The sequence below is a fragment of the Ambystoma mexicanum genome, chromosome 13 (assembly GCF_040938575.1).
Source record: "Ambystoma mexicanum isolate Mex_15411 chromosome 13, UKY_AmexF1_1, whole genome shotgun sequence".
In the NCBI taxonomy this organism is placed as follows: Eukaryota; Metazoa; Chordata; class Amphibia; order Caudata; family Ambystomatidae; genus Ambystoma; species Ambystoma mexicanum.
The window spans coordinates 227,378,047-227,403,577 of NC_090938.1; the positions used below are offsets into that span (position 1 = coordinate 227,378,047).

The 25,531-nt window shown below is 47.3% G+C and overlaps 1 long non-coding RNA gene across 1 annotated transcript in view; it reads left to right on the forward strand.

Moving 5' to 3' along the window:
* Positions 1-2,870: 2,870 nt before the first annotated feature.
* Positions 2,871-25,531, forward strand: part of LOC138520121 (uncharacterized) — a 276,366-nt gene continuing 253,705 nt past the window's right edge. The window contains exon 1 of the long non-coding RNA XR_011282801.1: positions 2,871-3,319. This is a non-coding gene — a long non-coding RNA (uncharacterized lncRNA). The remainder of the gene's footprint in view (positions 3,320-25,531) is intronic.

Sequence of the window (25,531 nt, forward strand, 5' to 3'; positions counted from 1 at the left end):
TTATGCCCGTGGTAAGTATATTGTTCTGGTGGTGGATCTATTTTCCAGATGGGTAGACTTTAAGATAGTGAGGGAGATCACGAGTGAGTGTATGATAAAGGTTCTGCAGGAGATTTTTGCAAGTGAGGGCTTGCCTGAGACTGTGTTGACCGACAATGGTCCCCAGTTTATTGGAGAAAGATTTTCTAACTATTTGAGGAAGTGTGGAGTTGGTCACAAAAGGACTTCATTATACCATCCCGAGTCAAATGGTGTGGTTGAGAGAATGAATAGGTGTGTGATGGAGAGTGTGCGTATGGGAGAGAAGAGGGGAGATCATCTGAAGAGGAAGTTGTGGTGCCATTACAAAATGTTATCGTAAATACTGTTAATGTTGTTGCAAATGGTGGGGATCCTGATGATTGTGAACGGCCATGTACTGTGGTGACAGTGAATGGGCGTGAAGTATCAATGATGGCTGATTCAGGGTCAAAGATAACTTTAATATCCAGGGCTGTCTTTGAGTGCGAGATGAGAGGGGTAGTATCTGAGTTGTTAGAACCTGATATAAAGCCAGGAGGGTACAACCAAGATCGGATTGATTTATTGGGTTATATGTGGAGTAAATTTGAATTTAAGGGACGTAATTGTGATGGCAAAGTGTATGTTACCAAGAAGGGGCAATCTCTGTTAGGATGGAGAGAACAAAAGAATTTGGGGATCAGACTCGATCCCAATCACCCAGAGCAAGTACTGCAAATATCCGAAGTGTCTGTGTGTCACAACAGATATGTGTCGGATTTTGGGAAAGTATTCAATCAGAAGTTGGGAAGGATAAGAGGGTTTCAACATCAAATAACGTTAAAAAGGGGCAGTATACCTGTCGTGGCGAAGCCCAGATCCCATCCTCGTCGCCCTTGTTACAGTCAGTTTGCTCCTCTATTCAGTGGATTACGGTAATCCTGTTCACTCTTTCCTCTATTAAGCAGAATACGGTACTCAAACTGGAAGTCCGCTTCCTGCAGCCTACTTTAAAATGCTGGTGCCTAACAACGACACACCTTAGGCAAAGGCACGGGATCACCTAACGGAGTTCGGAAGGATGACCCCAGAGGAGGGCTGAAATAGACAAAACACACTTACTTCTGTCTCGTTGGGGAATGCGACGTACCCCGCACTCCAAACAGCGGCCACTCGAAGTGACAGGAGAGCGGAGCGACCAACACACAGGCTTCCACACGGGGCCGCTCAACACTGCGTGATAGCGCAGCAGCCCTCGCTCTCCCGATCCTGCTCCTGGCACGCCGTAAAAGTTTCTCACGGAGGGCCCCTGCGCGGTTGGAAGCGCCCACACGGCGGCCACTCGACGCTTCAGGAGAGCGGAGCGGCCACTCACAGGCCTCCACACGGGCCGCTCAACGCTGCCTGAAAGCGGAGCAGCCCTCCCACTTTTCATACGCCAAAGAAGTCTTGCGCTGCGGCCCCTGAGCGGGTGGCGGCGTTCACAGGTCCCACTGGCGTCCGCAGCTAATTTCGTCAGCTGGTCACACTAATTCGCATGGGGCATCCAGCGAACAACCAGGCCAGTCTTCTTCGCGCGTGTGGCGTGGACGGTGTTCCCCTCCGGAGCCGCTCACTGGAACCAAAAGTGGGGTCAGCCTTATGGCACTGCGACACACACACAGGGCGAACTTGGAGATGAAGGGGCCCAGTTCACAGGAGCCTGCAAAATGCCGGAGTCCGGATCAAGCGTACTTCAGCTGGGGGCCAAGGGCTGCTCCGCTTTCAGGCAGCGTTGAGCGGCCAGTGTGGAGGCCTGTGAGTGGCCGCTCCGCTCTCCTGAAGCGTCGAGTGGCCGCCGTGTGGGCGCTTCCAACCGCGCAGGGGCCCTCCGTGAGAAACTTTTACGGCGTGCCAGGAGCCCCCAGCTGAAGTACGCTTGATCCGGACTCCGGCATTTTGCAGGCTCCTGTGAACTGGGCCCCTTCATCTCCAAGTTCGCCCTGTGTGTGTGTCGCAGTGCCATAAGGCTGACCCCACTTTTGGTTCCAGTGAGCGGCCCCGGAGGGCCCCTGCGCGGTTGGAAGCACCCACACGGCGGCCACTCGACGCTTCAGGAGAGCGGAGCGGCCACTCACAGGCCTCCACACGGGCCGCTCAACGCTGCCTGAAGAAAACGAGGACACCGCCCCCCAGAAACCGATGGCGACGAGGATTTCCTTTACATCAAGAACCCATGGCAAAGGAAGTTGAAGAGAAACTAAGTAAACTCATGAAGAAGTGAAGAAGTAAATGATTCAACACGCCTGCTGCAGGGGGGTGCAGGATGAATCAGGACCCGAAGAAAACAGAGGACACCGCCCCCCAGAAACCGTAAGTCCCATCACCCAGGGGCCAAGGGGTCGTTAGGGAGAAGTTCTGACGAGCTTACCCTGGACAGATTAGGGAGGAAGCTTAGAGCCCCACAGCAAGATATGACAGCCCATCCCCAGTGGGAGTGCTGCATCTGGGGTTTAAAAGGAGACTTCCCGAGCCATCATATGGGTCGTTACGGTGCTTATGAAGTGTTAGAAGCATCCCTGGTAGTTTGCAATGGCAGTGGTACTCGATGTGTTTAAAACAAATGGTCATAAAAAGAATGCGAGAGTCATGCCTGAAAGAAGCTGATCGGCACATACTTTCCGTGTCCTGTGTCTAGGAGGGACAGAAAATGATTTCCCGCACTAGGTGGAGTGCCGTGTATGTGGGAAGTTCACAGAAGCTACCGGGGCGGAGGGAGCCGAGGATGAGAGCATCGGGTGCATTTCGCATCCCTTTCTGCTTAGATCCTTCTGGTGCGGCTGTCAAAGGCATAATGGTGACGTCAGCAGTTGGAAAATGGAGTTGGCGATCGGGAAGAATGTTACTTACCAACATTCTCAGCGATGATACGATCGTGCGCAACTGCGTCTTGAAAGAAGACAATGCTCTCGTGTGGTGGAAGTTTTGTTTTACAAGGCGGGGAAGGATAAGAGGAACGCACCCTACGACGTTCATTTGCGTGCGTAGCAACTGGTCTTCCGGAAACAAGTTGAAGCAGTTCTGCAATAGGATTGGAGTTGCCGAGTAAATAGACATTACTGCAACACAGGATGACATGTACGGAAGAGAGGACTAGCTTTCAAGTATTTTTTTTTGCAGTGAAGGGCAAAGAAAACTTCTGCATTTGTAGATGCATGGGAAATTTTCGAACTGGTCCCTACCGGCTGCAAAATGCATCTTATGGATTAAAGCGGTCGTCTCGTCTGAGGAAATGGGATAAAGTTCGATACGTTCAGGATGTGGTTGTTAATGTGGCGTGGTAAGAAAAAAAAAGGGGGGGCAAAAGCAAAATATGAGCCCATTCATCGCGTAGCTGCTGTAGATGCTACCCAAGAGGAAATATGAGGTACTGTTTTCTTTTTGGGGGGGCTGCTGGCTGTGTCAACGAGCAATTTATGGACTCCTACTGTGCAAGTGAGTTTAATCATTGCAAATTAGTGACTTAACTATTGGGTCTGGTTTTGTTTCAATGTCTGGTAAGAAGCAATAGAAGTGCGTTGGGAAATTGAAATATTCTTAACGTGCGAAGCGTTGTGCATTTGTGTTTACTAGGTCTTGGTACGTGGATACTGGGTCATTTGAGTGCATTACATAGGTGTATGTTTGTGATGTGATTAATTCTATAAATGGATTTAAACGCATGTCAATATACTTATAGAAAAGGGGTAAGAAATAATTCATTTTGAGGATTTTCAGGGTGGAGTCCTTTCACCATGACACATGAACTTCTGTTTGCACAATATGCCTAGTAGTTGGCTATGGAATTTTAAGTCCATTATAGTGTGGATTGGGTATTTTGATTTATTTGTGGCATTTCAAAAAAAAATTTTGAATGCAAGTTATCAATCTGACTCGTGTAATATTGTATATAAATTGCAATTTCTGTATGTGGATGGGAAGAGAGCCATGGAGAGTTGAGTAACTGATTCAACTCACAGTTAGCATGGGTTATGCGTGATGTGCTGTTTTTAGACATGTGTTAATCCATGGGATAATGTACTTGGAAGGTATGGAAGTGAAAGCATGTCACTAGCATATTATCTAGAATGCGTATGGATGTATAAAAGAATGAGTGGGTGCAACATTCATTTTTTTTAACTAGAAGTTTTAGATACTAGGGAGGTAGCGCCTTCGTTGGTATTAACAGTAGGAAGTTTCACTGTTTAGATGAGTTTGGTTAGGTGGTAGCGCCACTTAGAAGTGCACTATCAGTGTTTTTAGTTAGCGCTGTTTAGGTCATGGCGATTGTGTTTTGTGATGCAAATAAAGTGAGGTAGCGCCTCGGTAGGTTTTATGTGTGAGTAAAGGGAATCCTGAGGGTAGCGCCTTGTCAGGAATTTTAAATTAGTGGTTAGTGAGAGTTGCACAAATGTGAATGGTGATGTAAGTGTCTAGTGTCTTTGCTATAGCAACAGTCTAGTCTAATATTTTGTTTTAGGAAGTAGTGCACTCCTTGAAGAAATGATTCTTATCTTAAAGGACAGTAAGCAGAAGACAGATGAAGCGAGTTACTGGTAGGGGACGCCCTCTAGTAAATACTATGATAAAGTTGAAGATGCTGTTCGAGGTGAAGAATCTCCGGGTGATTTGTTTATATTTTGTGCGTTGTGTGTTGATCCTGGCCATTTTTTTTCTGGTCAGGGTTGATTATGGGACTGGATTGTACTGCCATTGAGAAGAATGTTTGAGTCAACCATATGTTTTTTTAGATGGTCTTGGAGTTGACTGGCCAGCATCTCCAAGCTGTTTGAGGAGCTTTACACCATGGTATGGTCAGGTTTGCTTGATTGGCTTGGTCCGCCTATATATATATATATATATATATGTATATGCTTGTCTATTTCTGAAGCATGCCTGTTGCTGGTTGTGTGTCAGTGAGCTGTAGAATTTTACTGAACTTCTTATTTGTCTATGGTAATTTCTTTGTCGTCCTGATGACTAGTATTGCGTCGGGGTGACAAGTAGGTGCTTCAGGGTGGCAGCCTGAAGGCTCGCCTGTGGCGGGGGCGAGCAGGAGGACCAAAGTTATTTTGTGTTGGTTACGGTATTGTGGGTTAGGTATAGCCTTGGATCTGGGCTGGTTTGTGTCTAGTGTGGGAGACTAGAGTCTGCTCGTGGCAGGGGTGGATGAGAGGTGATTAGTGCTGTTATTAATGGAGTTTAAGAACGATAGGCGGAGTTCTGAAATTGCATAGTTGTGGGTTTTTCAAGTGAAACCTCCATCGCTTTTGGGTTGGATGAGATGTGCGTTGACTTTGTGAAAATGTCTGATAGGAGGGAGATGTGTTGTGAAGCTTTTGTTGCAAGTGTGTTTTGTAAGGGGGAAGATGTGTTGTGATGTGCTTGGTTAGTCTGATGTGGTTTGTCAGGTGGTTTATGATGTCACCAGAGTGCATGTGGAATATTGATGCATGAGTGGGAGAATGCTGTGATGAGAGTTCTATATTGTGTCAGTTGAGCCCTCCCTCCCTGGGTGATGGGTGCCGGTGTCTCTTTGTCTTAGTCTTTCTTTCTCCTAATTGCTTATGTCTTAAACTTGGAACTGTAACTGTAACATAAGAACTGAAGTAAATTTAAGAAGTAACATAATGCTGCCTGGACTGAGCTTTATAACAGTTGGACCTCATCAGCAGGGTGGAGCTGTGCCTCTCTAAGAATAGTAGGCAAGGGGTCCACGTCTGGATTCCCCTAGTAACTTAGGGTGAGACCCAAAGTTACTTAAATATGCAAATTAACAAGGGGGGTCCTGGGAGTCCCTCTGCCAGGCAATAGTCCTGGTTATGAGATACTAACCCAGAGTCTTTAGCTCACTATCTTTCACAGAGAAGAAATATCCAAAACATATCAGTCTGTGTCCTGCCCTGAGGCAGTCCAGCACCAAATGCTAGGCATTTCTCCTCTGAACAAGAGTTCCAACAGCATCCCCAGACACGTGTTACAGTCTGGTTGGACCTCATCAGTAGGGTGGAGCTCTGCCTCTCTAAGAATAGTGAGCAAGGGGTCCACGTCTGGATTCTTCTAGTAACTTAGGGTGAGACCCAAAGCTATTTAAATATGCAAATTAACAAGGGGAGGTCCTGGGAGTCCCTCTGCCAGACAATAGTCCTGGTTACGAGATACTTACCCAGAGTCTTTAGCTCGCTATTTTTCACAGAAAAGAAATATCCCAAACATATCAGTCTTTGTCCTGCACTGGAGCAGTCCAGCACCGAAATGCTAGGCAATTCTCCTCGGAACAAGAGTAGCAACAGCAACCCCAGACATGTGTTTCAGACTGGTTGGGCCTCATCAGTAGGGTGGAACTGTGCCTCTATAAGAATAGTGAGCAAGGGATCCACGTATGGATAACCCTAGTAATTTAGGGTGAGACCCAAAGTTATTTAAATATGCAAATTAACAAGGGGTGTCCTGAGAGTCCTTCTACCAGACAATAGTCCTGGTTACGAGATACTTACCCATAATCTTTAACTCACTATTTTTCACAGAGAAGAAATATCCCAAACATATCAGTCGTTGTCCTGCCCTGGGGTAGTCCGGCACCAAAATGCTAGGCAATTCTCCTCGGAACAAGAGTAGCAACAGCAACCCTAGACATGTGTTTCAGACTGGTTGGGCCTCATCAGTAGGGTGGAACTGTGCCTCTATAAGAATAGTGAGCAAGGGGTCCACGTATGGATTCCCCACGTAACTTAGGGTGAGACCCAAAGTTACTTAAATATGCAAATTAACAAGGGGGGTCCTGGGAGTCCCTCTGCCAGGCAATAGTCCTGGTTATGAGATACTAACCCAGAGTCTTTAGCTCACTATCTTTCACAGAGAAGAAATATCCCAAACATATCAGTCTGTGTCCTGCCCTGAGGCAGTCCAGCACCAAATGCTAGGCAAGTCTCCTCTGAACAAGAGTTCCAACAGCATCCCCAGACACGTGTTACAGTCTTGTTGGACCTCATCAGTAGGGTGGAGCTGTGCCTCTCTAAGAATAGTGAGCAAGGGGTCCACGTCTGGATTCTTCTAGTAACTTAGGGTGAGACCCAAAGCTATTTAAATATGCAAATTAACAAGGGGAGGTCCTGGGAGTCCCTCTGCCAGACAATAGTCCTGGTTACGAGATACTTACCCAGAGTCTTTAGCTCGCTATTTTTCACAGAAAAGAAATATCCCAAACATATCAGTCGTTGTCCTGCCCTGGGGTAGTCCGGCACCAAAATGCTAGGCAATTCTTCTCTGAACAAGAGTACCAACAGCACCCCCAGACACGTGTTTCGGTCTGGTTGGACCTCATCAGTAGGGTGGAGCTGTGCCTCTCTAAGAATAGTGAGCAAAGGGTCCATGTCTGGATTCCCCAAGAAACTTAGGGTGAGACGCAAAGTTACTTAAATATGCAAATTAACAAGGGAGTCCTGGGAGTCCCTCTGCCAGACAATAGTCCTGGTTACAAGAGACTTACCCAGAGCCTTTAGCTCACCATCTTTCACAGAGAAAAAATATCCTAAACATATCAGTCGTTGTCCTGCCCTGGGGTAGTCCAGCACCGAAATGCTAGGCAATTCTCCTATGAACAAGAGTACCAACAGCAACCCCAGACATGTGTTTCGTCTGGTTGGACCTCATCAGTAGGGTGGAACTGTGCCTCTCTAAGAATAGTGAGCAACGGGTCCACTTCTGGATTCCCCTAGTAACTTAGGGTGAGACCCAAAGTTATTTAAATATGCAGATTAACAAGGGGGGCCCTGAGAGTCCCTCTATCAGACAATAGTCCTGGTTATGAGATACTTACCCATAGTCTTTAGCTCACTATTTTTCACAGAGAAGAAATATCCCAAACATATCAGTCGTTGTCCTGCCCTGGGGTAGTCCGGTACCAAAATGCTAGGCAATTCTCCTCTGAACAAGAGTACCAACAGCAACCCCAGACACGTGTTTCGGTCTGGTTGGACCTCATCAGTAGGGTGGAGCTGTGCCTCTCTAAGAATAGTGAGCAAGGGGTCCATGTGTCATGATCCCTGCTTCCAAAAGGTCAGGGTTTTCCCAACTCCCTTGGAAGCAGATCCATAACCCAGGTTCCGAGTGCCAACCAGTCCCAATTGGGACCTTTTGGACCCAGTCCTGGCGCCAGTGGCACCAGGCTCATAAATATGCCCAGTCCCAGCGCGGGAAGCGCCGGGCTCATAATGCTTGGGTGGACTTACCTGCAGCAGAACATGCGGCTTACTTGCCTGCCAGTTGAGCCTCTGATCCTCTTCTGTTTGGAACTACTTTTCCTGTTGGGTGGGGCAGGAGCCACTCCCTAGATTCAGAACACTGGAACTCTTCTGGAAAGCAGGAACTCTTTTCTTACCTAGGCGTGGCTGTGGAAGGAGACACCTAAGCACTACAGGAGGCTATTTAAACCACACCCGATGTATGAATCTTGCTTTGCGTTATTCTGCATCCTCTGCAGCAGAACGCTCATCGTGTCTTCTGCATCTGATCCTGGGCCTAAGGAAAAAGGCTTACCATCCTGAATCCAGTCTTCAGCAACACCTATAAAGACAAGAAAGAACAGGTTAGCATTACGGTCTTCAGTGACAGCTCTTCACTTACCTGGTCCATCGGCTGTCACCAACGCCTCGCGGTGCATTCCGGCATCTGAAAGACAAAGGCTTACCTACTCTTCGTGCGCTCCGGAGATCTTCACACTGCATTCCGGCATCTGAAAGACAAAAGCTTACCAACTCTTTGCACGCTCCGGAGGCCTTCGGCGCTGCATCCCGCATCTGAAAGACAAAACAAGGTGCGTTTAAAGACATTGGGGAACTTTAATACTCACGTGCCATTACTCCTTTCCACATCTAACCCAGTGGGTATTCCGGCACCCTGCAGCCGCTCCGAACTTGTACCTGCAAAATAAAAAGACAGTTAGATCGCATCGTGAAGCAGGCAACAAGCGCTTACTTACGTGCTTCCAGGCGCTTCTATTCATCACACGGGCTCCATCTTCAACTCACTTCAGCCCGTCATCCGCCATCGCCGGAACCCTGCAAAACAAGAAACATCATTACTAAAGACTTTAAAGACATTAGAATTACTCGAAACTTACCGTTCGTGCAGTAAACGACGGACAGCAGTCCTCTGAAGTCAAGAGGCCTGCTCCCCTTATCCAGTGAAGAAACTGGTTACAGCACCCTGCCCCGAGGCAGATGGAGAGCACGGCGTTCACTTACCTAAGGTGAGAGCGTTAACCTTTGGGGTTCTACAGGAGAAGAGAAAGGGAAGAAGAGAGAGACATTCAATAACCCAGTTCCTTAATCCCATATTTTCTATCTGCAGACATCTTACCCTTCAAGTCAGACATACAGTGCACAGAGGTCCAGCCCAAAGAGCCAGCCGTGTGTTGCACATCACCTTTGAAGATACGGTATACGCCCAGTCAAGACCGGCGCCTCTACGGGAATCAGGTGAGCGTTACACCATGTCTGGATTCCCCAAGAAACTTAGGGTGAGACCCAAAGTTACTTAAATATGCAAATTGACAAGGGGATCCTGACGTCCCTCTGCCAGACAATAGTCCTGGTTACGAGAGACTTACCCAGAGTCTTTAGCTCACCATCTTTCACAGAGAAAAAATATCCTAAACACATCAGTCGTTGTCCTGCCCTGGGGTAGTCTGGCACCAAAATGCTAGGCAATTCTCCTCTGAACAAGAGTACCAACAGCAACCCCAGACAAGTGTTTCAGTCTGGTTGCACCTCATCAGTATGGTGGAGCTGTGCCTCTCTGAGAATAGTGAGCAAGGGGTCGACGTCTGGATTCCCCTAGTAACTTAGGGTGAGACCCAAAGTTGTTTAAATATGCACATTAACAAGCTGGGGTCCTGGGACTCCCTCTGCCAGACAATAGTCCTGGTGATTACGAGATACCTACCCAGAGTCTTTAGCTCGCTATTTTTCACAGAAAAGAAATATCGCAAACATATCAGTCTTTGTCCTGCCCTGGAACAGTCCAGCACCGAAATGCTAGGCAATTCTCCTCTGAACAAGAGTACCAACAGCAACCCCAGACATGTGTTTCGACTGGTTGGGCCTCATCAGTAGGGTGGAACTGTGCCTCTATAAGAATAGTGAGCAAGGGGTCCACGTATGGATAACCCTAGTAACTTAGGGTGAGACCCAAAGTTATTTAAATATGCATAATTAACAAGGGGGGTCCTGAGAGTCCCTCTACCAGACAATAGTCCTGGTTATGAGATACTTACCCATAGTCTTTAACTCACTATTTTTTCACAGAGAAGAAATATCCCAAACATATCAGTCGTTGTCCTGCCCTGGGGTAGTCTGGCACCAAAATGCTAGGCAATTCTCCTCTGAACAAGAGTACCAACAGCAACCCCAGACATGTGTTTCGGTCTGGTTGGACCTCATCAGTAGGGTGGAACTGTGCCTCACTAAGAATAGTGAGCAAGGGGTCCACGTCTGGATTCCCCTAGTAACATAGGGTGAGACCCAAAGTTATTTAAATATGCAAATTAACAAGGGGGATCATGAGAGTCCCTCTACCAGACAATAGTCCTGGTTACAAGATACTTACCCATAGTCTTTAGCTCACTATTTTTCACAGAGTAGAAATATCCCAAACATATCACTCGTTGTCCTGCCCTGGGGTAGTCCGGCACCAAAATGCTAGGCAATTCTCCTCTGAACAAGAGTACCAACAGCAACCCCAGACACGTGTTTCAGTCTGGTTGGACCTCATCAGTAGGGTGGAGCTGTGCCTCTCTAAGAATAGCGAGCAAGGGGTACACCTCTGAATTCCCCTAGAAACTTAGGGTGAGACCCAAAGTTACTTAAATATGCAAATTAACAAAGGGGGACCAGGGAGTCTCTCTGCCAGACAATAGTCCTGGTTACGAGAGACTTACCCAGAGTCTTTAGCTCACCATTTTTCACAGAGAAGAAATATCCCAAACATATCAGTCATTGTCCTGCCCTGGGGTAGTCCGGCACCAAAATGCTAGGCAATTCTCCTCTGAACAAGAGTACCAACAGCAAACCCAGACACGTGTTTCGGTTTGGTTGGACCTCATCAGCAGGGTGGAGCTGTGCCTCTCTAAGAATAGTAGGCAAGGGGTCCACGTCTGGATTCCCCTGGTAACTTAGGGTGAGACCCAAAGTTACTTAAATATGCAAATTAACAAGGGGGGTCCAGTGAGCCCCTCTGCCAGACAATAGTCCTGGTTATGAAAGACTTACCCAGAGTCTTCAGCTCACTGTCTTTCACAGAGAAAAAATATCCCAAACATATCAGTCTTTGTCCTGCCCTGGGACAGCCGAGCACCGAAATACTAGGGAGTTCTCCTATGAACAAGAGTACCAACAGCATCCCCAGACATGTGTTTGTCTGGTTGGACCTCATCATTAGGGTGGAACTGTGCCTCTCTAAGAATAGTGAGCAAGGGGTCCACGTCTGGATTCCCCTAGTAACTTAGGGTGAGATCCAAAGTTACTTAAATAAGCAAATTAACAAGAAGGGTCCTGGGAGTCCCGCTGCCAGACAATAGTCCTGGTTACGAGATACTTACCCAGAGTCTTTAGCTCACTATCTTTCACAGAGAAGAAATATCACAAACATATCGGTCTTTGTCCTGCCCTGGGGCAGTCCAGCACCAAAATGCTAGGCAATTCTCCTCTGAACAAGAGTACCAACAGCAACCCGAGACATGTGTTTCGGTCTGGTTGGACCTCATCAGTAGGGTGGAACTGTGCCTCACTAAGAATAGTGAGCAAGGGGTCCACCTCTGAATTCCCCTAGAAATTTAGGGTGAGACCCAAAGTTACTTAAATATGCAAATTAACAAAGGGGGTCCAGGAGTCTCTCTGCCAGACAATAGTCCTGGTTACGAGAGACTTACCCAGAGTCTTTAGCTCACCATTTTTCACAGAGAAGAAATATCCCAAGCATATCAGTCATTGTCCTGCCCTGGGGTAGTCCGGCACCAAAATGCTAGGCAATTATCCTCTGAACAAGAGTACCAACAGCAACCCCAGACACGTGTTTCGGTTTGGTTGGACCTCATCAGCAGGGTGGAGCTGTGCCTCTCTAAGAATAGTGAGCAAGGGGTCCACCTCTGAATTCCCCTAGAAACTTAGGGTGAGACCCAAAGTTACTTAAATATGCAAATTAACAAAGGGGGTCCAGGGAGTCTCTCTGCCAGACAATAGTCCTGGTTACGAGGGACTTTCCCAGAGTCTTTAGCTCACCATCTTTCACAGAGAAGAAATATCCCAAGCACATCAGTCATTGTCCTGCCCTGGGGTAGTCCGGCACCAAAATGCTAGGCAATTCTCCTCTGAACAAGAGTACCAACAGCAACCCCAGACACGTGTTTCGGTTTGGTTGGACCTCATCAGCAGGGTGGAGCTGTGCCTCTCTAAGAATAGTAGGCAAGGGTTCCACGTCTGGATTCCCCTAGTAACTTAGGGTGAGACCCAATGTTGCTTAAATATGCAAATTAACAAGGGGGTCCTGGGAGTCCCTCTGCCAGGCAATAGTCCTGGTTACGAGATACTAACCCAGAGTCTTTAGCTCACTATCTTTCACAGAGAAGAAATATCCCAAACATATGAGTCTGTGTCCTGACCTGAGGCAGTCCAGCACCAAATGCTAGGCTATTCTCCTCTGAACAAGAGTTCCAACAGCAACCCCAGACACGTGTTACAGTCTGGTTGGACCTCATCAGTAGGGTGGAGCTGTGCCTCTCTAAGAATAGTGAGCAAGGGGTCCACGTCTGGATTCCCCTAGTAATTTAGGGTGAGACCCAATGTTACTTAAATATGCAAATTAACAAGGGGGTCCTGGGAGTCCCTCTGCCAGACAATAGTCCTGGTTACGAGATACTTACCCAGAGTCTTTAGCTCGCTATTTTTCACAGAAAAGAAATATCCCAAACATATCAGTCTTTGTCCTGCACTGGAGCAGTCCAGCACCGAAATGCTAGGCAATTCTCCTCGGAACAAGAGTAGCAACAGCAACCCCAGACATGTGTTTCAGACTGGTTGGGCCTCATCAGTAGGGTGGAACTGTGCCTCTATAAGAATAGTGAGCAAGGGGTCCACGTATGGATAACCCTAGTAACTTAGGGTGAGACCCAAAGTTATTTAAATATGCAAATTAACAAGGGGTGTCCTGAGAGTCCTTCTACCAGACAATAGTCCTGGTTACGAGATACTTACCCATAATCTTTAACTCACTATTTTTCACAGAGAAGAAATATCCCAAACATATCAGTCGTTGTCCTGCCCTGGGGTAGTCCGGCACCAAAATGCTAGGCAATTCTCCTCTGAACAAGTACCAACAGCAACCCCAGACACGTGTTTTGGTCTGGTTGGACCTCATCAGTAGGGTGGAGCTGTGCCTCTCTAAGAATAGTGAGCAAAGGGTCCATGTCTGGATTCCCCAAGAAACTTCGGGTGAGACGCAAAGTTACTTAAATATGCAAATTAACAAGGGGGTCCTGGGAGTCCCTCTGCCAGACAATAGTCCTGGTTACAAGAGACTTACCCAGAGCCTTTAGCTCACCATCTTTCACAGAGAAAAAATATCCTAAACATATCAGTCGTTGTCCTGCCCTGGGGTAGTCCAGCACCGAAATGCTAGGCAATTCCCCTCTGAACAAGAGTACCAACAGCAACCCCAGACATGTGTTTCGGTCTGGAAGGACCTCATCAGTAGGGTGGAACTGTGCCTCTCTAAGAATAGTGAGCAACAGGTCCACTTCTGGATTCCCCTAGTAACTTAGGGTGAGACCCAAAGTTATTTAAATATGCAAATTAACAAGGGGGGCCCTGAGAGTCCCTCTAGCAGACAATAGTCCTGGTTACGAGATACTTACCCATAGTCTTTAGCTCACTATTTTTCACAGAGAAGAAATATCCCAAACATATCAGTCGTTGTTCTGGCCTGGGGTAGTCCGGTACCAAAATGCTAGGCAATTCTCCTCTGAACAAGAGTACCAACAGCAACCCCAGACACGTGTTTCGGTCTGGTTGGACCTCATCAGTAGGGTGGAGCTGTGCCTCTCTAAGAATAGTGAGCAAGGGGTCCATGTCTGGATTCCCCAAGAAACTTAGGGTGAGACCCAAAGTTACTTAAATATGCAAATTGACAAGGGGATCCTGACGTCCCTCTGCCAGACAATAGTCCTGGTTACGAGAGACTTACCCAGAGTCTTTAGCTCACCATCTTTCACAGAGAAAAAATATCCTAAACACATCAGTCGTTGTCCTGCCCTGGGGTAGTCTGGCACCAAAATGCTAGGCAATTCTCCTCTGAACAAGAGTACCAACAGCAACCCCAGACAAGTGTTTCGGTCTGGTTGCACCTCATCAGTATGGTGGAGCTGTGTCTCTCTATGAGAATAGTGAGCAAGGGGTCGACGTCTGGATTCCCCTAGTAACTTAGGGTAAGACCCAAAGTTGTTTAAATATGCACATTAACAAGCTGGGGTACTGGGACTCCCTCTGCCAGACAATAGTCCTGGTGATTACGAGATACTTACCCAGAGTCTTTAGCTCGCTATTTTTCACAGAAAAGAAATATCCCAAACATATCAGTCTTTGTCCTGCCCTGGAACAGTCCAGCACCGAAATGCTAGGCAATTCTCCTCTGAACAAGAGTACCAACAGCAACCCCAGACATGTGTTTCGGACTGGTTGGGCCTGATCAGTAGGGTGGAACTGTGCCTCTATAAGAATAGTGAGCAAGGGGTCCACGTATGGATAACCCTAGTAACATAGGGTGAGACCCAAAGTTATTTAAATATGCAAATTAACAAGGGGGGTCCTGAGAGTCCCTCTACCAGACAATAGTCCTGGTTACGACATACTTACCCATAGTCTTTAACTCACTATTTTTCACAGAGAAGAAATATCCCAAACATATCAGTCGTTGTCCTGCCCTGGGGTAGTCTGGCACCAAAATGCTAGGCAATTCTTCTCTGAACAAGAGTACCAACAGCAACCCCAGACACGTGTTTCGGTCTGGTTGGACCTCATCAGTAGGGTGGAGCTGTGCCTCTCTAAGAATAGTGAGCAAAGGGTCCATGTCTGGATTCCCCAAGAAACTTAGGGTGAGACGCAAAGTTACTTAAATATGCAAATTAAAAAGGGGGGTCCTGAGAGTCCCTCTACCAGACAATAGTCCTGGTTACGACATACTTACCCATAGTCTTTAACTCACTATTTTTCACAGAGAAGAAATATCCCAAACATATCAGTCGTTGTCCTGCCCTGGGGTAGTCCGGTACCAAAATGCTAGGCAATTCTCCTCTGAACAAGAGTACCAACAGAAACCCCAGACACGTGTTTTGGTCTGGTTGGACCTCATCAGTAGGGTGGAGCTGTGCCTCTCTAAGAATAGTGAGCAAGGGGTCCATGTCTGGATTCCCCAAGAAACTTAGGGTGAGACCCAAAGTTACTTAAATATGCAAATTGACAAGGGGATCCTGACGTCCCTCTGCCAGACAATAGTCCTGGTTACGAGAGACTTACCCAGAGTCTTTAGCTCACCATTTTTCACAGAGAAGAAATATCCCAAACATATCAGTCATTGTCCTGCCCTGGGGTAGTCCGGCACCAAAATGCTAGGCAATTCTCCTCTGAACAAGCGTACCAACAGCAACCCCAGACACGTGTTTCGGTTTGGTTGGACCTCATCATTAGGGTGGAACTGTGCCTCTCTAAGAATAGTGAGCAAGGGGTCCACGTCTGGATTCCCCTAGTAACTTAGGGTGAGACCCAAAGTTACTTAAATAAGCAAATTAACAAGCAGGGTCCTGGGAGTCCCGCTGCCAGACAATAGTCCTGGTTACGAGATACTTACCCAGAGTCTTTAGCTCACTATCTTTCACAGAGAAGAAATATCACAAACATATCGGTCTTTGTCCTGCCCTGGGGCAGTCCAGCACCAAAATGCTAGGCAATTCTCCTCTGAACAAGAGTACCAACAGCAACCCGAGACATGTGTTTCGGTCTGGTTGGACCTCATCAGTAGGGTGGAACTGTGCCTCACTAAGAATAGTGAGCAAGGGGTCCACCTCTGAATTCCCCTAGAAATTTAGGGTGAGACCCAAAGTTACTTAAATATGCAAATTAACAAAGGGGGTCCAGGGAGTCTCTCTGCCAGACAATAGTCCTGGTTACGAGAGACTTACCCAGAGTCTTTAGCTCACCATTTTTCACAGAGAAGAAATATCCCAAGCATATCAGTCATTGTCCTGCCCTGGGGTAGTCCGGCACCAAAATGCTAGGCAATTATCCTCTGAACAAGAGTACCAACAGCAACCCCAGACACGTGTTTCGGTTTGGTTGGACCTCATCAGCAGGGTGGAGCTGTGCCTCTCTAAGAATAGTGAGCAAGGGGTCCACCTCTGAATTCCCCTAGAAACTTAGGGTGAGACCCAAAGTTACTTAAATATGCAAATTAACAAAGGGGGTCCAGTGAGTCTCTCTGCCAGACAATAGTCCTGGTTACGAGGGACTTTCCCAGAGTCTTTAGCTCACCATCTTTCACAGAGAAGAAATATCCCAAGCACATCAGTCATTGTCCTGCCCTGGGGTAGTCCGGCACCAAAATGCTAGGCAATTCTCCTCGGAACAAGAGTACCAACAGCAACCCCAGACACGTGTTTCGGTTTGGTTGGACCTCATCAGCAGGGTGGAGCTGTGCCTCTCTAAGAATAGTAGGCAAGGGGTCCACGTCTGGATTCCCCTAGTAACTTAGGGTGAGACCCAATGTTACTTAAATATGCAAATTAACAAGCGGGTCCTGGGAGTCCCTCTGCCAGGCAATAGTCCTGGTTACGAGATACTAACCCAGAGTCTTTAGCTCACTATCTTTCACAGAGAAGAAATATCCCAAACATATGAGTCTGTGTCCTGCCCTGAGGCAGTCCAGCACCAAATGCTAGGCTATTCTCCTCTGAACAAGAGTTCCAACAGCAACCCCAGACATGTGTTTCGGACTGGTTGGGCCTGATCAGTAGGGTGGAACTGTGCCTCTATAAGAATAGTGAGCAAGGGGTCCACGTATGGATAACCCTAGTAACATAGGGTGAGACCCAAAGTTATTTAAATATGCAAATTAACAAGGGGGGTCCTGAGAGTCCCTCTACCAGACAATAGTCCTGGTTACGACATACTTACCCATAGTCTTTAACTCACTATTTTTCACAGAGAAGAAATATCCCAAACATATCAGTCGTTGTCCTGCCCTGGGGTAGTCTGGCACCAAAATGCTAGGCAATTCTTCTCTGAACAAGAGTACCAACAGCAACCCCAGACACGTGTTTCGGTCTGGTTGGACCTCATCAGTAGGGTGGAGCTGTGCCTCTCTAAGAATAGTGAGCAAAGGGTCCATGTCTGGATTCCCCAAGAAACTTAGGGTGAGACGCAAAGTTACTTAAATATGCAAATTAACAAGGGTGGCCCTGAGAGTCCCTCTAGCAGACAATAGTCCTGGTTACGAGATACTTACCCATAGTCTTTAGCTCACTATTTTTCACAGAGAAGAAATATCCCAAACATATCAGTCGTTGTCCTGCCCTGGGGTAGTCCGGTACCAAAATGCTAGGCAATTCTCCTCTGAACAAGAGTACCAACAGAAACCCCAGACACGTGTTTTGGTCTGGTTGGACCTCATCAGTAGGGTGGAGCTGTGCCTCTCTAAGAATAGTGAGCAAGGGGTCCATGTCTGGATTCCCCAAGAAACTTAGGGTGAGACCCAAAGTTACTTAAATATGCAAATTGACAAGGGGATCCTGACGTCCCTCTGCCAGACAATAGTCCTGGTTACGAGAGACTTACCCAGAGTCTTTAGCTCACCATTTTTCACAGAGAAGAAATATCCCAAACATATCAGTCATTGTCCTGCCCTGGGGTAGTCCGGCACCAAAATGCTAGGCAATTCTCCTCTGAACAAGCGTACCAACAGCAACCCCAGACACGTGTTTCGGTTTGGTTGGACCTCATCAGCAGGGTGGAGCTGTGCCTCTCTAAGAATAGTAGGCAAGGGGTCCACATCTGGATTCCCCTGGTAACTTAGGGTGAGACCCAAAGTTACTTAAATATGCAAATTAACAAGGGGGGTCCAGTGAGCCCCTCTGCCAGACAATAGTCCTGGTTATGAAAGACTTACCCAGAGTCTTCAGCTCACTGTCTTTCACAGAGAAAAAATATCCCAAACATATCAGTCTTTGTCCTGCCCTGGGACAGCCGAGCACCGAAATACTAGGGAGTTCTCCTATGAACAAGAGTACCAACAGCATCCCCAGACATGTGTTTGTCTGGTTGGACCTCATCATTAGGGTGGAACTGTGCCTCTCTAAGAATAGTGAGCAAGGGGTCCACGTCTGGATTCCCCTAGTAACTTAGGGTGAGACCCAAAGTTACTTAAATAAGCAAATTAACAAGCAGGGTCCTGGGAGTCCCGCTGCCAGACAATAGTCCTGGTTACGAGATACTTACCCAGAGTCTTTAGCTCACTATCTTTCACAGAGAAGAAATATCACAAACATATCGGTCTTTGTCCTGCCCTGGGGCAGTCCAGCACCAAAATGCTAGGCAATTCTCCTCTGAACAAGAGTACCAACAGCAACCCGAGACATGTGTTTCGGTCTGGTTGGACCTCATCAGTAGGGTGGAACTGTGCCTCACTAAGAATAGTGAGCAAGGGGTCCACCTCTGAATTCCCCTAGAAATTTAGGGTGAGACCCAAAGTTACTTAAATATGCAAATTAACAAAGGGGGTCCAGGGAGTCTCTCTGCCAGACAATAGTCCTGGTTACAAGAGACTTACCCAGAGTCTTTAGCTCACCATTTTTCACAGAGAAGAAATATCCCAAGCATATCAGTCATTGTCCTGCCCTGGGGTAGTCCGGCACCAAAATGCTAGGCAATTATCCTCTGAACAAGAGTACCAACAGCAACCCCAGACACGTGTTTCGGTTTGGTTGGACCTCATCAGCAGGGTGGAGCTGTGCCTCTCTAAGAATAGTGAGCAAGGGGTCCACCTCTGAATTCCCCTAGAAACTTAGGGTGAGACCCAAAGTTACTTAAATATGCAAATTAACAAAGGGGGTCCAGTGAGTCTCTCTGCCAGACAATAGTCCTGGTTACGAGGGACTTTCCCAGAGTCTTTAGCTCACCATCTTTCACAGAGAAGAAATATCCCAAGCACATCAGTCATTGTCCTGCCCTGGGGTAGTCCGGCACCAAAATGCTAGGCAATTCTCCTCGGAACAAGAGTACCAACAGCAACCCCAGACACGTGTTTCGGTTTGGTTGGACCTCATCAGCAGGGTGGAGCTGTGCCTCTCTAAGAATAGTAGGCAAGGGGTCCACGTCTGGATTCCCCTAGTAACTTAGGGTGAGACCCAATGTTACTTAAATATGCAAATTAACAAGGGGGTCCTGGGAGTCCCTCTGCCAGGCAATAGTCCTGGTTACGAGATACTAACCCAGAGTCTTTAGCTCACTATCTTTCACAGAGAAGAAATATCCCAAACATATGAGTCTGTGTCCTGCCCTGAGGCAGTCCAGCACCAAATGCTAGGCTATTCTCCTCTGAACAAGAGTTCCAACAGCAACCCCAGACATGTGTTTCGGACTGGTTGGGCCTGATCAGTAGGGTGGAACTGTGCCTCTATAAGAATAGTGAGCAAGGGGTCCACGTATGGATAACCCTAGTAACATAGGGTGAGACCCAAAGTTATTTAAATATGCAAATTAACAAGGGGGGTCCTGAGAGTCCCTCTACCAGACAATAGTCCTGGTTACGACATACTTACCCATAGTCTTTAACTCACTATTTTTCACAGAGAAGAAATATCCCAAACATATCAGTCGTTGTCCTGCCCTGGGGTAGTCTGGCACCAAAATGCTAGGCAATTCTTCTCTGAACAAGAGTACCAACAGCAACCCCAGACACGTGTTTCGGTCTGGTTGGACCTCATCAGTAGGGTGGAGCTGTGCCTCTCTAAGAATAGTGAGCAAAGGGTCCATGTCTGGATTCCCCAAGAAACTTAGGGTGAGACGCAAAGTTACTTAAATATGCAAATTAACAAGGGGGGCCCTGAGAGTCCCTCTAGCAGACAATAGTCCTGGTTACGAGATACTTACCCATAGTCTTTAGCTCACTATTTTTCACAGAGAAGAAATATCCCAAACATATCAGTCGTTGTCCTGCCCTGGGGTAGTCCGGTACCAAAATGCTAGGCAATTCTCCTCTGAACAAGAGTACCAACAGAAACCCCAGACACGTGTTTTGGTCTGGTTGGACCTCATCAGTAGGGTGGAGCTGTGCCTCTCTAAGAATAGTGAGCAAGGGGTCCATGTCTGGATTCCCCAAGAAACTTAGGGTGAGACCCAAAGTTACTTAAATATGCAAATTGACAAGGGGATCCTGACGTCCCTCTGCCAGACAATAGTCCTGGTTACGAGAGACTTACCCAGAGTCTTTAGCTCACCATTTTTCACAGAGAAGAAATATCCCAAACATATCAGTCATTGTCCTGCCCTGGGGTAGTCCGGCACCAAAATGCTAGGCAATTCTCCTCTGAACAAGCGTACCAACAGCAACCCCAGACACGTGTTTCGGTTTGGTTGGACCTCATCAGCAGGGTGGAGCTGTGCCTCTCTAAGAATAGTAGGCAAGGGGTCCACATCTGGATTCCCCTGGTAACTTAGGGTGAGACCCAAAGTTACTTAAATATGCAAATTAACAAGGGGGGTCCAGTGAGCCCCTCTGCCAGACAATAGTCCTGGTTATGAAAGACTTACCCAGAGTCTTCAGCTCACTGTCTTTCACAGAGAAAAAATATCCCAAACATATCAGTCTTTGTCCTGCCCTGGGACAGCCGAGCACCGAAATACTAGGGAGTTCTCCTATGAACAAGAGTACCAACAGCATCCCCAGACATGTGTTTGTCTGGTTGGACCTCATCATTAGGGTGGAACTGTGCCTCTCTAAGAATAGTGAGCAAGGGGTCCACGTCTGGATTCCCCTAGTAACTTAGGGTGAGACCCAAAGTTACTTAAATAAGCAAATTAACAAGCAGGGTCCTGGGAGTCCCGCTGCCAGACAATAGTCCTGGTTACGAGATACTTACCCAGAGTCTTTAGCTCACTATCTTTCACAGAGAAGAAATATCACAAACATATCGGTCTTTGTCCTGCCCTGGGGCAGTCCAGCACCAAAATGCTAGGCAATTCTCCTCTGAACAAGAGTACCAACAGCAACCCGAGACATGTGTTTCGGTCTGGTTGGACCTCATCAGTAGGGTGGAACTGTGCCTCACTAAGAATAGTGAGCAAGGGGTCCACCTCTGAATTCCCCTAGAAATTTAGGGTGAGACCCAAAGTTACTTAAATATGCAAATTAACAAAGGGGGTCCAGGGAGTCTCTCTGCCAGACAATAGTCCTGGTTACAAGAGACTTACCCAGAGTCTTTAGCTCACCATTTTTCACAGAGAAGAAATATCCCAAGCATATCAGTCATTGTCCTGCCCTGGGGTAGTCCGGCACCAAAATGCTAGGCAATTATCCTCTGAACAAGAGTACCAACAGCAACCCCAGACACGTGTTTCGGTTTGGTTGGACCTCATCAGCAGGGTGGAGCTGTGCCTCTCTAAGAATAGTGAGCAAGGGGTCCACCTCTGAATTCCCCTAGAAACTTAGGGTGAGACCCAAAGTTACTTAAATATGCAAATTAACAAAGGGGGTCCAGGGAGTCTCTCTGCCAGACAATAGTCCTGGTTACGAGGGACTTTCCCAGAGTCTTTAGCTCACCATCTTTCACAGAGAAGAAATATCCCAAGCACATCAGTCATTGTCCTGCCCTGGGGTAGTCCGGCACCAAAATGCTAGGCAATTCTCCTCGGAACAAGAGTACCAACAGCAACCCCAGACACGTGTTTCGGTTTGGTTGGACCTCATCAGCAGGGTGGAGCTGTGCCTCTCTAAGAATAGTAGGCAAGGGGTCCACGTCTGGATTCCCCTAGTAACTTAGGGTGAGACCCAATGTTACTTAAATATGCAAATTAACAAGGGGGTCCTGGGAGTCCCTCTGCCAGGCAATAGTCCTGGTTACGAGATACTAACCCAGAGTCTTTAGCTCACTATCTTTCACAGAGAAGAAATATCCCAAACATATGAGTCTGTGTCCTGCCCTGAGGCAGTCCAGCACCAAATGCTAGGCTATTCTCCTCTGAACAAGAGTTCCAACAGCAACCCCAGACATGTGTTTCGGACTGGTTGGGCCTGATCAGTAGGGTGGAACTGTGCCTCTATAAGAATAGTGAGCAAGGGGTCCACGTATGGATAACCCTAGTAACATAGGGTGAGACCCAAAGTTATTTAAATATGCAAATTAACAAGGGGGGTCCTGAGAGTCCCTCTACCAGACAATAGTCCTGGTTACGACATACTTACCCATAGTCTTTAACTCACTATTTTTCACAGAGAAGAAATATCCCAAACATATCAGTCGTTGTCCTGCCCTGGGGTAGTCTGGCACCAAAATGCTAGGCAATTCTTCTCTGAACAAGAGTACCAACAGCAACCCCAGACACGTGTTTCGGTCTGGTTGGACCTCATCAGTAGGGTGGAGCTGTGCCTCTCTAAGAATAGTGAGCAAAGGGTCCATGTCTGGATTCCCCAAGAAACTTAGGGTGAGACGCAAAGTTACTTAAATATGCAAATTAACAAGGGGGGCCCTGAGAGTCCCTCTAGCAGACAATAGTCCTGGTTACGAGATACTTACCCATAGTCTTTAGCTCACTATTTTTCACAGAGAAGAAATATCCCAAACATATCAGTCGTTGTCCTGCCCTGGGGTAGTCCGGTACCAAAATGCTAGGCAATTCTCCTCTGAACAAGAGTACCAACAGAAACCCCAGACACGTGTTTTGGTCTGGTTGGACCTCATCAGTAGGGTGGAGCTGTGCCTCTCTAAGAATAGTGAGCAAGGGGTCCATGTCTGGATTCCCCAAGAAACTTAGGGTGAGACCCAAAGTTACTTAAATATGCAAATTGACAAGGGGATCCTGACGTCCCTCTGCCAGACAATAGTCCTGGTTACGAGAGACTTACCCAGAGTCTTTAGCTCACCATTTTTCACAGAGAAGAAATATCCCAAACATATCAGTCATTGTCCTGCCCTGGGGTAGTCCGGCACCAAAATGCTAGGCAATTCTCCTCTGAACAAGCGTACCAACAGCAACCCCAGACACGTGTTTCGGTTTGGTTGGACCTCATCAGCAGGGTGGAGCTGTGCCTCTCTAAGAATAGTAGGCAAGGGGTCCACATCTGGATTCCCCTGGTAACTTAGGGTGAGACCCAAAGTTACTTAAATATGCAAATTAACAAGGGGGGTCCAGTGAGCCCCTCTGCCAGACAATAGTCCTGGTTATGAAAGACTTACCCAGAGTCTTCAGCTCACTGTCTTTCACAGAGAAAAAATATCCCAAACATATCAGTCTTTGTCCTGCCCTGGGACAGCCGAGCACCGAAATACTAGGGAGTTCTCCTATGAACAAGAGTACCAACAGCATCCCCAGACATGTGTTTGTCTGGTTGGACCTCATCATTAGGGTGGAACTGTGCCTCTCTAAGAATAGTGAGCAAGGGGTCCACGTCTGGATTCCCCTAGTAACTTAGGGTGAGACCCAAAGTTACTTAAATAAGCAAATTAACAAGCAGGGTCCTGGGAGTCCCGCTGCCAGACAATAGTCCTGGTTACGAGATACTTACCCAGAGTCTTTAGCTCACTATCTTTCACAGAGAAGAAATATCACAAACATATCGGTCTTTGTCCTGCCCTGGGGCAGTCCAGCACCAAAATGCTAGGCAATTCTCCTCTGAACAAGAGTACCAACAGCAACCCGAGACATGTGTTTCGGTCTGGTTGGACCTCATCAGTAGGGTGGAACTGTGCCTCACTAAGAATAGTGAGCAAGGGGTCCACCTCTGAATTCCCCTAGAAATTTAGGGTGAGACCCAAAGTTACTTAAATATGCAAATTAACAAAGGGGGGCCAGGGAGTCTCTCTGCCAGACAATAGTCCTGGTTACAAGAGACTTACCCAGAGTCTTTAGCTCACCATTTTTCACAGAGAAGAAATATCCCAAGCATATCAGTCATTGTCCTGCCCTGGGGTAGTCCGGCACCAAAATGCTAGGCAATTATCCTCTGAACAAGAGTACCAACAGCAACCCCAGACACGTGTTTCGGTTTGGTTGGACCTCATCAGCAGGGTGGAGCTGTGCCTCTCTAAGAATAGTGAGCAAGGGGTCCACCTCTGAATTCCCCTAGAAACTTAGGGTGAGACCCAAAGTTACTTAAATATGCAAATTAACAAAGGGGGTCCAGGGAGTCTCTCTGCCAGACAATAGTCCTGGTTACGAGGGACTTTCCCAGAGTCTTTAGCTCACCATCTTTCACAGAGAAGAAATATCCCAAGCACATCAGTCATTGTCCTGCCCTGGGGTAGTCCGGCACCAAAATGCTAGGCAATTCTCCTCGGAACAAGAGTACCAACAGCAACCCCAGACACGTGTTTCGGTTTGGTTGGACCTCATCAGCAGGGTGGAGCTGTGCCTCTCTAAGAATAGTAGGCAAGGGGTCCACGTCTGGATTCCCCTAGTAACTTAGGGTGAGACCCAATGTTACTTAAATATGCAAATTAACAAGGGGGTCCTGGGAGTCCCTCTGCCAGGCAATAGTCCTGGTTACGAGATACTAACCCAGAGTCTTTAGCTCACTATCTTTCACAGAGAAGAAATATCCCAAACATATGAGTCTGTGTCCTGCCCTGAGGCAGTCCAGCACCAAATGCTAGGCTATTCTCCTCTGAACAAGAGTTCCAACAGCAACCCCAGACACGTGTTACAGTCTGGTTGGACCTCATCAGTAGGGTGGAGCTGTGCCTCTCTAAGAATAGTGAGCAAGGGGTCCACGTCTGGATTCCCCTAGTAACTTAGGGTGAGACCCAAAGCTATTTAAATATGCAAATTAACAAGGGGGGGTCCTGGGAGTCCCTCTGCCAGACAATAGTCCTGGTTACGAGATACTTACCCAGAGTCTTTAGCTCGCTATTTTTCACAGAAAAGAAATATCCCAAACATATCAGTCTTTGTCCTGCACTGGAGCAGTCCAGCACCGAAATGCTAGGCAATTCTCCTCGGAACAAGAGTAGCAACAGCAACCCCAGACATGTGTTTCAGACTGGTTGGGCCTCATCAGTAGGGTGGAACTGTGCCTCTATAAGAATAGTGAGCAAGGGGTCCACGTATGGATAACCCTAGTAACTTAGGGTGAGACCCAAAGTTATTTAAATATGCAAATTAACAAGGGGTGTCCTGAGAGTCCTTCTACCAGACAATAGTCCTGGTTACGAGATACTTACCCATAATCTTTAACTCACTATTTTTCACAGAGAAGA